General features: G+C 44.2%; 1 pseudogene; it reads right to left on the reverse strand.

Moving 5' to 3' along the window:
• Positions 1-451: 451 nt before the first annotated feature.
• Positions 452-12,532, reverse strand: LOC120371022 (annotated as a pseudogene).
• Between the last annotated feature and the right edge of the window lie 3,220 nt (positions 12,533-15,752).

Here is a 15,752-nt window from a genome sequence, read left to right on the forward strand (position 1 = left end):
AGAATTCCCCCTCCCCCTTTCTCAGTAAAAGCAATATCAGCAAACAGGAATAAAGAATTTCCTTTAGCAAACACACAATTGCAAATATAGAAAGCAACTCAAAAGACTAATCCGCCTTTCTAATTAATACTCACTATTAAATAGTAGAAACTACTCCAGGAGAACTTGGAGACATGACTGGCCTCTCTTAGATCCAAAGAGAGCTCTGAGCAAACAAGGAACACAGACAAAGGCTTCCCTCCACAGAGATTTGAAATTAATCTGTCTCCGATTGGTCCTCTGGTCAGGTGGTCATCAGGTACTGCATGTTAACCCTTTACAGGTAAAAGAGACCTTAACCCTTAACTATCTGTTTATGACAAATGATCTCCATTGATCTCAAATGCAGTAGGATGGCATGGCGAGTTGGTGATATCTTACAAGGTAGGCAAGTCCTAAACTGTTTAGGACCTTATAGGTTAAAGTCAACAACCTGGATGCCATTTGAAAGCTTATAGGAAGCCACAGCAATGGTGTAATACTTTCTCTTCAGTTCATATAAATCTTTTGCTCCTGATGTAAAACTGCATTTGATAAGCACAGTATCGACAACCTGAGAGATCAAAATTTAGAAGTCGGACCCCTCAAGAGATCAAAAATAATGAATTATGGAATCCTTCCCCTTAAATTTCATTCCTGAATATATTCCGGATACCTAAAGATTTCCTGGCAACAAGGCAGCTTTGGTTGCTAAAACACTGATTCTGCAAAAATGGAAAAGTCAATCCCCATCAAATGTTGATGCCTGACCCAATGATATGGCTGACCACACAGCTAATGCACAACTGGCATTCCACAGAAAGGGAATGCCTGAAAAATTCAAAGGGATTTGGGCTGACATTTTAGAGGTCTGTGTTTAATGTGAACCCTGAAGATAGATATGTTGCTTCCCCTTCCCTTCCTTTATCCTAATACTCTTCATTTACTTTGTGTACGATGAATAAACTGGTATTTTGGTACATATTGTAGTAGTTGAAAAAAAAATAAAAAATTCAGAAATACAGGAATTTTTAAGAAAGATTCAATTGTGTGTTTTTGGTGTGTCTTGATTTTTGAATTCGCCCTGCTCATTCCCAGTGTGGCTGTGCCAATTACTGATGCCCACTCTACCAAATATATTAAAGTGACTGTGCCCCCTGTTGCAGGAGTTCTCAACACCACATCTGCTCATCCCCAGCTCAGCAATTAATATCAACCTCAATTTCATAAATTCAGTTCCCCCCGCTCTGTTCGCCCTGGGCATCCTTCACTCCCCTCCCAGGCTTGGAGGGGCTACAGTGGGATGCCCTCTCCCTTTTCCCAGGCTGAGAGAGGCAGCTCCATGGGCATTTCACCTTTGAAATGCAAAAAAACTGGCACCCCCCCAGTTTTGATCAGCACATTTTGCCAGACAGTTTTTGCAGTTGGTTTTGTTTAGCCAGTTGTCACTGAATGTGCAGTTTCTGATGTGAGCTCCCCCCCGCCACCCCGGGGTGTAGTAGAATCACTTGCACCATCACCGTGATCTTCCATTATTTAATATTCCTCGCACGTCTCCTCATTCTGTCGGGGCAGCTCTAGCGATTTCGCCACCCCAAGCAGGGCGGCACGCCACGGGGGGCGCTCTGCCGGTCACCGGTCCCGCAGCTCCAGTGGACCTCCCGCAGGCGTGCCTGCGGATGCTCCACCCCAGCCGCGGGACCAGCGGACCCTCCGCTGGCACGCCTGCGGGAGGTCCACCGGAGCCACCTGCCACCCTCCCGGCGACCGGCAGAGCACCCCCCGCAGCATGCCACCCCAAGCACACACTTGGCATGCTGGAGTCTGGAGCCGCCCCTGCACTCTGTGATATCAAACCCTCTCTCTCACACACACGTGATATGCTTGCATGTTGCTGGGCACTACAGCCGCTATGTTTTCAACAGTTTTGATCTGTTATTGCTTAATCTGTGCAATTGGGAACACTGCAGCATCTTTAGCTGGACACAGAAGCTTTTAACATTAGAAAATTAAAATCCCAGTGTATTGTGATGATAATGCAAATCTTTAGAGAGATTAAATTATTTTTCTGGCAACTGGCAAATCCATAAAAAAATGGACAAGCCTGTCAAATACCAGCCAGGTAGTAACCCCACTTCACCCCCCTCTGTCCCTTCCCAGGCTGGGTGCTGCAGGAAGGGAGAAAGGAGGAGAGAGGAGGAGCAGAGGCCCCATCCCATTACCATTGATCACAAAAGGAGAGGGGGTGGATGGAGTGAAGCCATGCTGAGCTACTGGCTCTTTAGTTCCCTCCTCCCTTCCTGTGAGGATCCTGGGGCAGAAAGACCTCTTCCTGTTGCTGCTTTGTTTGGTTGCTCAGTACCAGGAGGCAGCAAGTGGGCAGGCAGGCAATCAGAGGGCTCAAATTTACAAGAGGGCTGGAGCATCTGTCATCACCAGACTGGCTCCAGCCTCAGCCAAAATCATGTCACAGGTGAAAAATCATAGAGCTGGCAGCACTATAAGCATGCAGCTGCTCTTGCTTCTGTTTCTGAGTCACTCACCATGCAGCCCCTTGTAGAGCACCCTGCAGCAACATAATCACGTGAGAAAAGCATGGGAAATGATGGCAAGGTCAGTGAGAGAAGTTCACGTTTGCCCCACCAAGCACAGATGGAAAAAAGTGCTCTTGGCTTCCTCTTCTACTTGGATGACCAGCCCCAGAGCTAATAAAACACCTTAGCAGGAAGCACCTTTGTCACATCTGGCAGTTCTACACCCTCCAATACGGGCACTGATACAAGTTCGGCCAACTCTTCTGGTTAGTTCCCCCAGTCCACTAACATCTCTGTCTTGTCTGAATTGAGTTGCAGCCAGGTAGGCTTCATCCAATCTCCAACCTCATCCAGGCACTGGCATAATAATTCCACTGCATCAGCCAAATCAGACCCTGATGAAGACGTACAGCTAGGGATTAAACTCTGAGGGCGAGTAAGAAAGCAGGCATCCCCTGTGTCTGGTAGCAGCAGAGGGAGAGCTGATGAAATGAGGACTCACTGGGCAGGGAGATTTAAAGCAGAAGCAGCAGAAAGTGAGGGTGCCTGCTCTGGATTTTCTGGTGCTCCCAACCGTTCTGCTAGTAGATGGAGCAGAAGTACCCGATGAAAGGTGACCCAGCCAGGTTCCCTATCCATCTCTTCTCCACAGGAAAAATATCGGTCTTCCCCCTCTCCATGGTGGAGATGGGGAAGTGAGAAGAATTCCTTTCTTTAAGGGGGCAGATGATGAGCAGTGAACTCCTTGTTCCCTCTGGGGAGCAGCTATTTGCAGGAGTAGTGACAGTCAGGGCCGGCTCTAGACCCCAGCGCGCCAAGCGCGCGCTTGGGGCGGCATTTTGCCGGGAGGGTGGCAGGCGGCTGCAAGAGGTCCCCCGGAGCCACGGGACCGGCGTGCTTGGGGCAGCCAAATTCCTAGAGCCGCCCCTGGTGACAGCTAAATCAATAATAGAACTGTCTCTGCAACTCATTGCTCACAATAGGCGTGTGGCACTAGATGGGGAGGTAGGCAGAAGGGCATGGGGTTGGAGTAGGAGAATAAAAAGGAATGGAGGGAGGAGGAGGAAAGAAAAGAGACAACTCCCACTTCTATAACTATCTGGGTTTGTCCTTTATGTTTTATCCCCCAGCCAGGCTTGGCTTTGGCATTCACATAGCAACAGATGACCATTAGCCCATGACAACAGTTGATTCCACTGATGATCTTTGTTAAGTAAATTTGAGTGGGCCACAATTCATTTATGAAATTCATAGTTGAGTGAGTTGGATCTGGAAGTTGTGGACCAGTGTAAACAGTACCACATCAGTTCACGCTGGGTGAATGGGGAAATGCACATAAAGATCTTAAAAGTACAGTCTGGGGTAAATAGAACTAGTGTCTTTCATCCAATGCTAAGATGGGAGAACTATACTATGGAAGAGCTCATAACAGCTGAGCAGGGGGGTAAATAATGGCATATCACAATGTACATGGCCAGAATCCACACTAAGATCCAAAGGCTGTGAACCACAAGCATGGGGAGGTGGGATCCACAAAGATCTCAGGGATTCAGGTGGGGGTAAATAGGGCTACATCATGAGATGCAGGGATATAGGCATCCAAAGTCCTCCAAACTGGATGGAGGCATAAAAAACTCAAACAAAGCCTCTGTCTTACTACATATTTTGCAATCACCAAAAGACACAGGAAAAAAAAAACTGGAAGAGGAGGGGAAAGAATAGCTCATGCCAGGGGGAGAGAGATGACTGAACATTGAAAGGCAAGGAAGAGGCGAAGGGGGCTCTGATGTGTGTCAGGGTGGGGCATTGGGGGTTTCCATGTTTCTCCTCTTGAGCAGGATAGCAGACAGCATAGAGTTCCCCCCACCCATGACTCTGTGTGTGCTTATGGGGGTTGCATTTGCTGACAGGAGCACTGTATCTAATTCCTATAGAAAGAAAGAAAATTAAATAATATTAAACCCACTCAACTCTAGTACTAACATGTTCTGACATCTTGTGTCAAGTTACTTAAGGGATACTGTTTACGTTTAAAATTTAAAATTTTAATATATATTCTTATTTTGTTACTAACTCTTGAATACAACAATTAAAACAACTGCAGAAAGATCTAAATAACTTTCTATCACTTTTTTTTGCAGTTAACCAAGCTTGGAATAGATCATTTGACTTTTGGAAAGAATCTATTACAGCAAGGCCCCATGAATTTAATACTGCACTTGCCTGGGGTCTAGTGGTGTTACCCCACTGCAAATAATAGACTAGAAACTGACTTTAAACAGGAGTGAAAGTGACTCTTTGAAGTCACAGTATTGCCAGTCCCAAATGTTCAAAAATCATGAATCAGGCTCACCAAAAATCATGGGATTGGCTTTAAAATCATGAGTTTATGTAAAAATAATAGATTTGGTGTTCTTTTTATTTGCCTTCTGCTTTTTGAGCCTTGAGGGTGCACTGGGATGACATTTTGAAGCTTTCTCCACAGGCATGAAGGCTCGAAATTTCATTTTTCTTTAAGAATTAAGGCTGAAATCATCACATATCCACTTAACTCCAGGAGCTGGGCTTTAATTAAAACAATAATTATCATGAGATGCATGACAAAATCATGAGAGTTGGCATCACTGCTTTTACTTCTGTTTCAGGCTAGTTACTTTCCAGAAGGCCCTTAAAAACAACACTACAGTGATTGAGTTACAGGAGAATATTTAAAACCAACACTCAAGAAAATTACTCAGTTTAAAGTTGAGAAAAAAATTGAGACGGCTGTCGGTGAGATATATCAGGGCCACTGCAGGCAGGAAAGGAAAATGAACAGGCACAGGAGCTCTGGGCAGCTCTTCCTCTTGAAAGACAGTTGGAGGGTCAAATCTTCTAGTCCTTAATCAAGTAAAACTTCTATTGCCATCAGTGCCTCCACTAATAGATATTAACATCACAGTGAACATGTGGTAACGTGCTCAATAACTATACACTTCATACTTAAATATCTGAGCCAACTTATCCAGGACTACACATCGTATACACGTTGGCTCAGGAACTAGATTTTCTGGCACATTTTGAACAGTACTGAGCACACAGATGGTGCCCCAGTGAATAATACAACTCATGACAATACTCGTTGACTTTATGGATGAAATTTCTGTTCTTTGCTCTGGAATTGGCCTGGATACAGCTGAAACCCTAAGAATTTGAGGCATAAACACATCTGATACTCATATGACACTTTCTCATTCCTTCCTTTTCTCAAACTCAGAACAAAAAATGACAAAACAAAATGGTTTTCAGTTAAAATCTAAAACTGCACAGCAGGCATTGCTCCACAACACAGCCTGGGGCAGAACCTGCAACCCCTTGTGAGTTAAGTGATCTCCTCTCATCTGACTCTCACTCTCCATCCTTCCTGACCTCTGTGCTGCTTTTCATGCTATCAAACATGGCATCCTTCCTAATTGCCTGGAACAGATTGCTAGAGTCTCAGAGAACTGGCCTTCTTGGTTTTGCTCCCATCTGTCAGTGTTCTCTTTTTTTGCAGCAGGCTGGTCCAGTGGATAGGGAGCTAACCCTGAGAAACCTGGGTTCTGCTTTCCCCATGGACTTCCTGTATGACCTCAGGCCAGTCACAGTGCCTTAGGGACCAGGGCCAGCGCTTCCATTTAGGTGACTTAGGCAGTCGCCTAGGGTGTCAGGATTTGGGGGGGGGGGGCGGCATTTTGCCAGGAGGGCGGCAGGCGGCTTCGGTGGACCTCTCGCAGGTGTGCCTGCGGAGGGTCCGCTGGTCCTGCAGCTCCGGTGGAGCATCCACAGGCACGCCTGCAGCAGGTCCATCGGAGCCCCGGGACCAGCGGATCCTCTGCAGGAACGCCTGCGGGAGGTCCACCGGAGCCGCGGGACCGGTGGCGCAATGGGTAGAGGCGGCCCTGCGCCTAGGGCGCCAAAAACCCTGGCGCCGCTCCTGTTAGGGACAGAGTTTCAAAGGTTTTTAGGCATCCAGAGATGAAGCTAGGCATCTAGTGGGGTTTACAAAGCACCTAACCTTCTAGGCACTTTTGAAAATCTAGGTGCCTAGATACCTTTGGAAAACTGGTCTTTAGTCTGTGTGTGCCTCAGTGCCCCATCTGTACAATGGGGATACCAGCACTGCTCTACCTCACAGAGGGGCTGTGAGGAGAAATAGGTAAGACATTGTGAGGCACTCAGATACTGTGGTGATGAGGCCACATAAGTACCACAGGTAAAGTGGGAACCTCTCTATACCAGTGCTAGCCCTTCCCTGGGTTTTAGTCCCTTCTTTTCACTTATACAATATCCCTCCCTCTTTTCAGAATATAAACTTGGCTCATAGGGCTTGGCTGTATTTCTTCTGAGTCTTTCTTCCACACCCCTATCCCTGCAGAGGGATTCCTGTTTTATCCGAAGAAGTGAGCTGTAGCTCATGAAAGCTCATGCTAAAATAAATTTGTTAGTCTTTAAGGTACCACAAGTACTCCTGTTCTTTTTGCGGATACTGCTACTCTGAAACCTGTTTTACAGGCTTATCTAAGGACTTCCAGATCCTTTACTTAATTACCAGCCCTTTCTTATCTTAATCACCCTGCACCTGTTTGTAAACAAAATACTGACTCCCTGCCCCAGAGGCACAAACTGGTGCAGCAGGTCTCCTTTGCAGAAATCACATTCCACATTAATGCTGTGCAGTCAAGAGCTCTACCTGGGAGCACACCTCCTGTACGAAATTCAGAGGGGGGCAGAAGCCGCCCCTGCCCTCCCAAATGGCATGCCTGGCTGTAGCCTGTGTCCTTGCAGCTCAGCTCGGGATCAGGGTGGTAGGATTCCAGCTGACAGTGGGCATTCTTGCACAGCTTGGGGCTGGAGGAGACGCAGCAGGCAGTGTTCCCCATCTTCCTTCACCGCTTAGCTCCAGCTACCCGCGCCTGGGAGGATGCAGGGGGAGCCCGTCACCAGTGACGGCAAGAAGCCATGGGCAGTAGTGAAGAAAACAACAAGTAGGAGAGGAAGAGGCAGCTGCTGCTTCCTCCAGTCACACTCACCAACTGATCCCCCCACTGGCTCATCCAAGAAGCCTTGCCCCAAACACAGCCAGCAGAGCAGAGGGTGCAGCAGCTAAACCATCCTGTCCTAGCATCATGAGATTTTTTCTGGGGTCCCCCAAATTGGCCATGGACCTGTGCATTAATTTGCCACTGGTTGAGATACTAAAATATATATTAATATATACATCTATACTACTAATAAATTGATACTAATATGCACTTGTCAACAATTATTTTGGGCTATTTTCAATGATATGTCCCTAAAAATGAGAAACTGGTCTGTACTGTGGTTTTCAACTAATACAATAACTGATACTTTAAATAACCCCTGAGAGTGACAGGGCCAAGGGGGTGAAAAGATGGTGGGGTGGAATGTGAAAGGAGAGGGAAAAAAGACCAAGTTAAACAAGCTGATACCGTAGAGAGAGAGGAGAGGGATGGCGGGGATGGGACTGAATGGGGAAATGAAAATGGTCAAAGATGCAATGGAATGTGAGGAATTGTTCATTTAAAATTGTGATGATTCACAGTGAGGCCCCAGTTTTATATTTTGATCTAAGCCCTGTAATCCTTGTGTGACACATAAATTACATTCCCTTCCACATCACCTCTGAATGGCACTCTATGAGTGAAAGGAGAGAAATGCATCAATTAGGGCAGTGAACCATTTTTAAAGTGAATAATAAAATATATGGGCTGGGGAATGTAGTGTATATAAAAAACACATTGTCCTGTAGGTTGACAGAGTGACCCCCAGTGAGTAATTATGGCCATAGCTGGCAGCTTTTGACATTATATCCTACTGCTGGTTGCCTTTTTAAATCATGGGGCAATAGTTTTCTACTGTGAACCTAAATTCTAGCCAATATTTGTAGGTACACAACACAGCATCTATCTACATATACACACAGAGAATATGTAGGGTGTTCAAGAGCACACGCATGCACAGAAGATTAAATGGTCTGTGCCAGTCTGTATGAATGCGTGTTTGTAACTAGAGAGAGGTAAATAGAATTTATTTGTATAGTATCTTCCTCAGCATTACATCAATTACATTTTTAGTGAGGGGACTAGGAGGAGCAGTTAGCTGAAAAACATCTGGCTTTGGCTTCCTCTTTCAAAACACTCCCAATCCGTTGCTAAGTGAATTTTTTCAAAGGCACCAACAAGTGTTTATCAAATCAAGCACAGAATGTAGAATCTGTGACTGCACAAGAAACGCTATTGATAAACAGGAAGAAAAAGATACACTATAAAATAATGGACAGTAGCAAACTTGCTTCTATACTGTACATTCTCCCTCCGAATTTTCTTCCATGCTGCTAGTGTGCTTTCCGTTATGTTTCTGCTTGTATGAGCTAGTTAGCAGTACTGATCAAAAGAGGAACAGAAATTAAATGAAGCTGGGTTCTTCTGAATCCAATTCATTTCCGGTGGCCTTTGGAAAGTCTGCATGCCTTATTATAAAAGCCATACAAAGACAGGGATTTATTTGCTTGAAAACATGGCAACCGCTACTGCAAAACAATTTATGAGCAAAGCAGCGTGATTGCATTGTGGACATTTTCACTTCCCATTTTGGAGTTTTATGTACTTTTTCCACAAAATAACAGCATTTATTGATTTAGAGTTGGCTAGCAAACTAAGACTCAGTCCATTGCCTTTAATCATTGCTATTTGCCCATGATTATAGTGGACTAAGCTGCCAGCATTTATTTGAAACAAAAAAATCATCCCACCAGAAATTCATTCTTGTTTTTTATTTACATCGTCTAGTGCTACATTTTTCTTTACAAATTGTCCTGGGAATGTTAACTTCGCAGCACATTAGCCATTTCACAATTCAAACATAAAGAAAAGCATAAGGTTCATGCTAGTTTACGTATTGATTGGCCTGAACTCTGATCATTGTTCACATTGAATAAATCTTAATAAATACAAAGTGCACAAAGAATTCACAACAATTTTAAAGATAAAATATAAGCATTAATGATAGTCCAAGAATTAACTGAAAAGTCAGTGGCACCCATATGTATTGACTTTGGAAGAACTATTTATTTATAAATACTTTCAATTAGGCCACAGTAAGTCAAAAGCAGATTTTGATTGAAATCTCCCCCATAGCCTCAATATTCCTGTTAGTCCCTCAAATGGAGATCATCATAGCTTAACATTTCTGGTAAACATGTGTTATCCAAGTATAGCAGCTGCTTCTTACCAATTGTTGTTGAGAATTTGAATGGTCAATAATGGCTTCTACTCTCTCTTCTCCATTCATCACAATTCTTTTTGTCGTGATTTTGATGCCATTAACTATTTTGTTGGTCGTTATGACTGATCTGAAGTTGCCTTCCCACTGTTCAATGATGTGATGGAGGATGAAGAGTAGCCCCTAGCTTACTAGGAACCCAATGAAGTAAATCCAATACCTGACATGTCTCAAAAATACAGAGAGCATCCGTTACAACCTTTGCTGCTTCTTCTATGGAGTCCTCTCTAAAAGCCAGAAATGCTATCAAGTAGATCATCCCAGAGTCTCTCTGAAAAAGAGTCCATTCCTCTCAACACATCTGTGTTGGGGCTACTGAATGAGCATTCAGAATCAAGGTGACTTCCATCCCTGCCTTTACCTTTCCCTCCACCTCTTCTTTTCTATTTACCCTCCTTCCTAAACATGTCATAGACATTGCTTTTTTGGGCATCAGATAAAACCTAGTCCAGGAGAGCTGGCTGTATTTTAAAGAAGCCTTATGGAGGGCGCAGGAACAAACCATCCCAATGTGCAGAAAGAATAGCAAATATAGCAGGTGACCAGCTTGGCTTAACAGTGAAATCTTCAGTGATCTTAAACTCAAAAAGGAAGCTTACAAGAAGTGGAAACTTGGACAGATGGCTAGGAGGAGTATAAAAATAGTGCTAGAGCATCCAGGAGTGTAATCAAGACGGCCAAGGCACAATTGGAGTTGCAGCTAGCAAGGGTTGTGAAGGGTAACAAGAAGGGTTTAGCAACAAGAAGGTGGTCAGGGAAAGTGTGGGACCCTTACTGAATGGGGGAGGCAACATAGTGACAGATGATGTGGAAAAAGCTGAAGTACTCAATGCTTTTTTTGCACTGATCTTCACACACTAGGTCAGCTCCCAGACTGCTGCACTGGGCAACACAGTATGGGGAGGAGGTGAGCAGCCCTCAGTGGTGAAAGAACAGGTTAAGGACTGTTTAGAAAAGCTGGACATGCACAAGTCTATGGGTCCAGATCTAATGCATCTAAGGGTGCTGAGAGAGTTGGCTGCTGTGATTGCAGAGCCACTGGCCATTATCTTTGAAAATTCATGGTGATTGGGGGAGGTCTGGATGTTTGGAAAACATATAGTGCCCATATTTAGTGCCCATAGGGAAGAAAGAAAACCTGGGGAACTACAGACCGGTTAGCCTCACTTCAGTCCCCAGCAAAATCACGGAACAGGTCCTCAACGAATCCATTTTGAAACACTTGGAGGAGAGGAAGGTGATCAGGAACAGTCAACATGGATTCATCAAGGGCAAATCATGACTGACCAACCTGATTCCCTTCTATGATGAGATAATTGACTGTGGATATGGGGAAAGCAGTGGATGTGATATATCTTGACTTTAGCAAAGCTTTTGATACAGTCTCCCACAGTATTCTTGCCAGCAAGTTCAAGAAGTATGGAGTGGATGAATGGACTATAAGGTGGATAGAAATCTGGCTAGATTGTCGGGCTCAACGGGTAGTGATCATCGGCTCAATGTCTAATTGGCAGCCAGTATCAAGCGGAGTGCCCCAGTGGTCGGTCCTGGGGCCGGTTTTGTTCAACATCTTTATTAATGACCTGGATGATGGGATGAATTGCACCCTCAGGAAGTTCACAGATGACACTAAGCTGGGGGGATAGGTAGATACACTGGAGGGTAGGGATAGGGTCCAGAGTGAGCTAGACAAATTGGAGGATTGGGCCAAAAGAAATCTGATGAGGTTCAATAAGGACAAGTGCAGAGTCCTGCACTTAGGAAGAAAGAATCCCATGCACTGCTATAGGCTGGAGACCGACTGGCTAAGCAGCAGTTCTGCAGAAAAGGACCTAGGGATTACAGTGGACGAGAAGCTGGATATGAGTCAACAGTGTGCCCTTATTGCTAAGAAGGCCAACGGCATATTGGGCTGTATTAGTATGAGCATTGCCAGCAGCTTGAAGGAAGTGATTATTCCTTTCTATTTGGCACTGGTGAGGCCTCATCTGGAGTATTGTGTCCAGTTTTGGTCCCCACACTACAGAAGGGATGTGGACAAATTGGAGAGAGTCCAGCAGAGGGCAACAAAAATTATTAGGGGTCTGGGGCGCATGACTTATGAGGTGAGGCTGAGGGAACTGAGGTTATTTAGTCTGCAGAAGAGAGGAGCAAGAGGGGATTTGACAGCAGCCTTCAACCACCTGACCGGGGGTTCCAAACAGGATGGAGCTAGGCTGTTCTCAGTGATGGCAGATGAAAGAACAAGAAGCAATAGTCTCAAGTTGCAGTGGGGGAGGTCTAGATTGGATATTAGGAAACACTTTTTCACTAGGATGGGGGTGATGCACTGGAATGGGTTACCTAGGGAGGTGATGGAATCTCCTTCCTTAGAGGCTTTTAAGGTCAGGCTTGACAAAGCCCTGGCTGGGATGATTTAGTTGGTGTTGGTCCTGCTTTGAGCAGGGGGTTGGACTAGATGACCTCTTGAGGTCTCTTCCAACCCTAATATCTATGATTCATATGCCTTAGAGACTTGTATGAATTTCCTCTCTGATGCCTCTGTTCTTTGGGTTTTTATCAGGGTGCACCTTCAATGCCAGTTTTCGGTATGCCTTTTTTATGTCATCTGCAGAGGCATTTCTTTGCACTCCTAGAACGTCATAATAATTTACCATCTTGTCAGAGGTCTCAACAGCAACAGTCAGTCTCTGTCCTCAGAGAGCATAGGCGATCCAGTGAAACTCCTATTTCTCTCAGCACTCTCTATTCTCAAGTTGTATATGGCTGAGAAATATCACAAGTTTTAAAAAAGAAAACAGGTTTGTGTTAAAGTTATCTACACCGTGTCCCTCTGTGCTTCTCCATGTTTTTGTAAAGGTATATTTGGACAGAGAGGCACACAAGGCGAGGAGAGGGTCATGCGCACCGATCGGCCCCTGTGGGAGGACCTGTTGGGTTCTGGCCTGTGTTCTATGTCCCTCACTGATGGGGACTCCTGCAGAATAGGGCTGGGTGTGAGAGTGGGCTCTCAGTGGAATTGTGTAAAAATCCAGAGGCAGGCTGGAGTGGTTGGGAAAAACTGGCAGGGGTTAAAATAAAGTGGGGGCTGGGGTAGAAATCAGGCTCCCTAGAAGGGAAGGTCTGTTTACAAATATAGGGAGCAAAGAAGCAGTGTGTATATATGTTTAAGAGAGGGGAAATTTTGTCTGTCTAAAAGGCCCATTCAAGTAGGGAAGGAATGAATCTGGGTGAGAGGGGAGCAGAGAAAGGCCTAGATAGCTTATATATAAATGTACTGGGCTGGCTGGAAAAGTCTTTAAAAAAAACAACAAAAAACCAGCTATTTACAGGAGAGAACAAAGGAACCATGTACAGCTGCTGCATTTATGTTACTGCCTTTATTGCTTCAAATGAGTTAGAACTGCCTGTCTTACTGCAACTTGTTTAATAAAGAAAAACACAATGATTTAAAATACTTCAATTATTCCTGTTTAACATAGCTACTATATGTAAATTGTCCTTTTTAAGTGGTTTGAGAAGCTGATGTAATCAGAGCGTCTGAGCACAGGCTGTAGAGCCAGAAAAATTAGTTATCTTCCTCGCTAAGGGATCTTGGCTTGTTGCATAACTTCGCATTGCCTGAGTTTCCACATCATAAAATGATTTTTACTTACTTACTCACCTCCCTGCAGGGGATTAGGATTAATTATTTAGCTTTTATAAAGCATCTTGAAGTTTAAAACCACTACATATAAGCTAAGTATTTATTGGAAAAATACTAGATTGTAAACTGCTCAGCGTGGGAACATTGGATCTTTACATGTCAAAGAATCAAAAACACTAATATAAAATAGGCAACATAGAAATAAATATGAATGAAAATAAATGGTTCAATACACTAAAAATGTGGCTGTATTAAAGTTGTCATCTTGTTAATAAATTGTTTGGTTTTGAATTAATAACCCTGCTAATACTTTTGACAGTAGTTGTGGAGCCAGGTGAGTGAATGTGGACAGCTACAGCTGTCCGTACACAAAGTACAGCATTTTTGACAGAGAACTCGGTTTATGTGCCAAATATTGTAATAGATGTGAAAGGAGGTTTATTATTAAAAGAGTCTTGTCTCTTGGTAAGTGTTGGAGACTAGGAGTTGGGACTCTTGAGTTTTCTAACCAGCCGTGAAACTTGATTCTCTTTGTGCTTGATTGTAGGGAATTTACTTAATCTCTGTGTGTTTCACTATACCCATCTGTAAAATAGGGATATTAATCGTTATTCTTCTGGCAAAGAACACTGTGATCATCAGATGAAAGGCAGGTTCTGAATGCAAAATATGTCATTTTTAACAATGCTGCCATCATAATCACAGGTCTATTCCACACTGTCTTATGATTTTCAAAGCTTTTTATTTTGATAATGTTCACCCAGCTGTGACATGTTCCTCAAATGGAAGCCAGAGGCATGTGTGTCCTTTCTCCTTCCAATATTTTCTAGAATGTGCTCACTGTTTCATGTTATTTTCTTACAGCACAACTCACCCTGTAGTGTTTGGGTTTTTTTAATGAACCGTAGAACACTGTGGACATAAACTTGCAAAAAAAAAAAAGTCTGAGACCCCCCATATTCTCAAATTACTTAAGTGATATTTATTTGTGTCAATATATACAAATCCATATTATAGATCAGTGGTTTTCAACCCTTTTTTCATTTGTGGACCCCTCAAAATTTCAAATGGAGGTGCGGACCCCTTTGGACATCTTAGATATAGTCTACAGCCCCCCAGGGGTCCACAGACCACAGGTTGAAAACCACTGTTCTAGATGAATTAGCATATATTTTAAATCATTATTTTTATCTGCAAGGAACGAAATTGTGCCAAGATGCTTAATTACTATGACGATGAAACAAGAGAACTCCCAGAACTAGAGATACTTCACAGCTTTATTAAAATCATGGGTGGTTTGATGTTCAAAAGGAAACCAAATATACTTGCATGTCATCTTGGAATGTTTGTTCAGCAAGCCTTTTTGAAAATGTTAAAGGTTACAGATGAAGTCAATTTCACCATTACAACTGTACCATGGCTGCTGTGATGACCCCAAATCTTTTTACTTAGATTTATTTGGGCTGGTAAATCTTAGGGCCTACACATGCAGGTCTCATCATATTTGCACATAGATGCAATTAACTATTAGTTTTGAGGGTCTTGGGCTGGCCCTCCATACCACTTACATCCCTCATAGCAGTTGTGCTGGGCATTGGTTGGCTGAGCAACCAGGCAGGAGTGTCTGCACACCCACATGTCATGGAACTAGTCTCCATACTAACCAATCTGAGGCCAGGACAGAACTGAGGTGGCTGCAGCTCTGTGTTTGTGCAGATCCAATGTCCTAGGCAGCTAGGTACAGGGAGGCTGCAACTGCTTTTCCTGTCCAAAGCAGCTTTGAGGGTCACTGTACAGCAGCAATCTCAGACCCTGGTGCTGGTTTGGGGAAGGTGAATTTTACCTTTCCAAATTCCATCTGCATAGAACCTGAACTTTTAAGCTTCATGCTGTTGGGGAGAATTTCACCTGAGAGTTTTGTTCTTTAATCTCAAACTCCAGAATAAGTTGAGGACAAATTCTGAGACAGGGTGGGACCATATAATTGCTCTCTTCAGGCCACTCAAGAATTGCTGCTCAGCCAGGGCTGCCTCCTACCTGCAGGCAGGCTTCTTGAGATGATCCAGTGAGTGATGAAGGTGGGGGCATTCGGGGAAGGGGGGGAGCAGGGGCAGGACCTTTGGTGAAGAGGCAGCACAAGGCATGGGCCTTGGGGGTCCAGTTACCAGAAATTAGAAATATGGCAACCCTATATGGGGCTAGTGGAAAAAGGGTGCAGGCCAGAGTTTTCA

The sequence above is a fragment of the Mauremys reevesii genome, linkage group 8, assembly GCF_016161935.1.
Source record: "Mauremys reevesii isolate NIE-2019 linkage group 8, ASM1616193v1, whole genome shotgun sequence".
Taxonomy (NCBI): domain Eukaryota; kingdom Metazoa; phylum Chordata; order Testudines; family Geoemydidae; genus Mauremys; species Mauremys reevesii.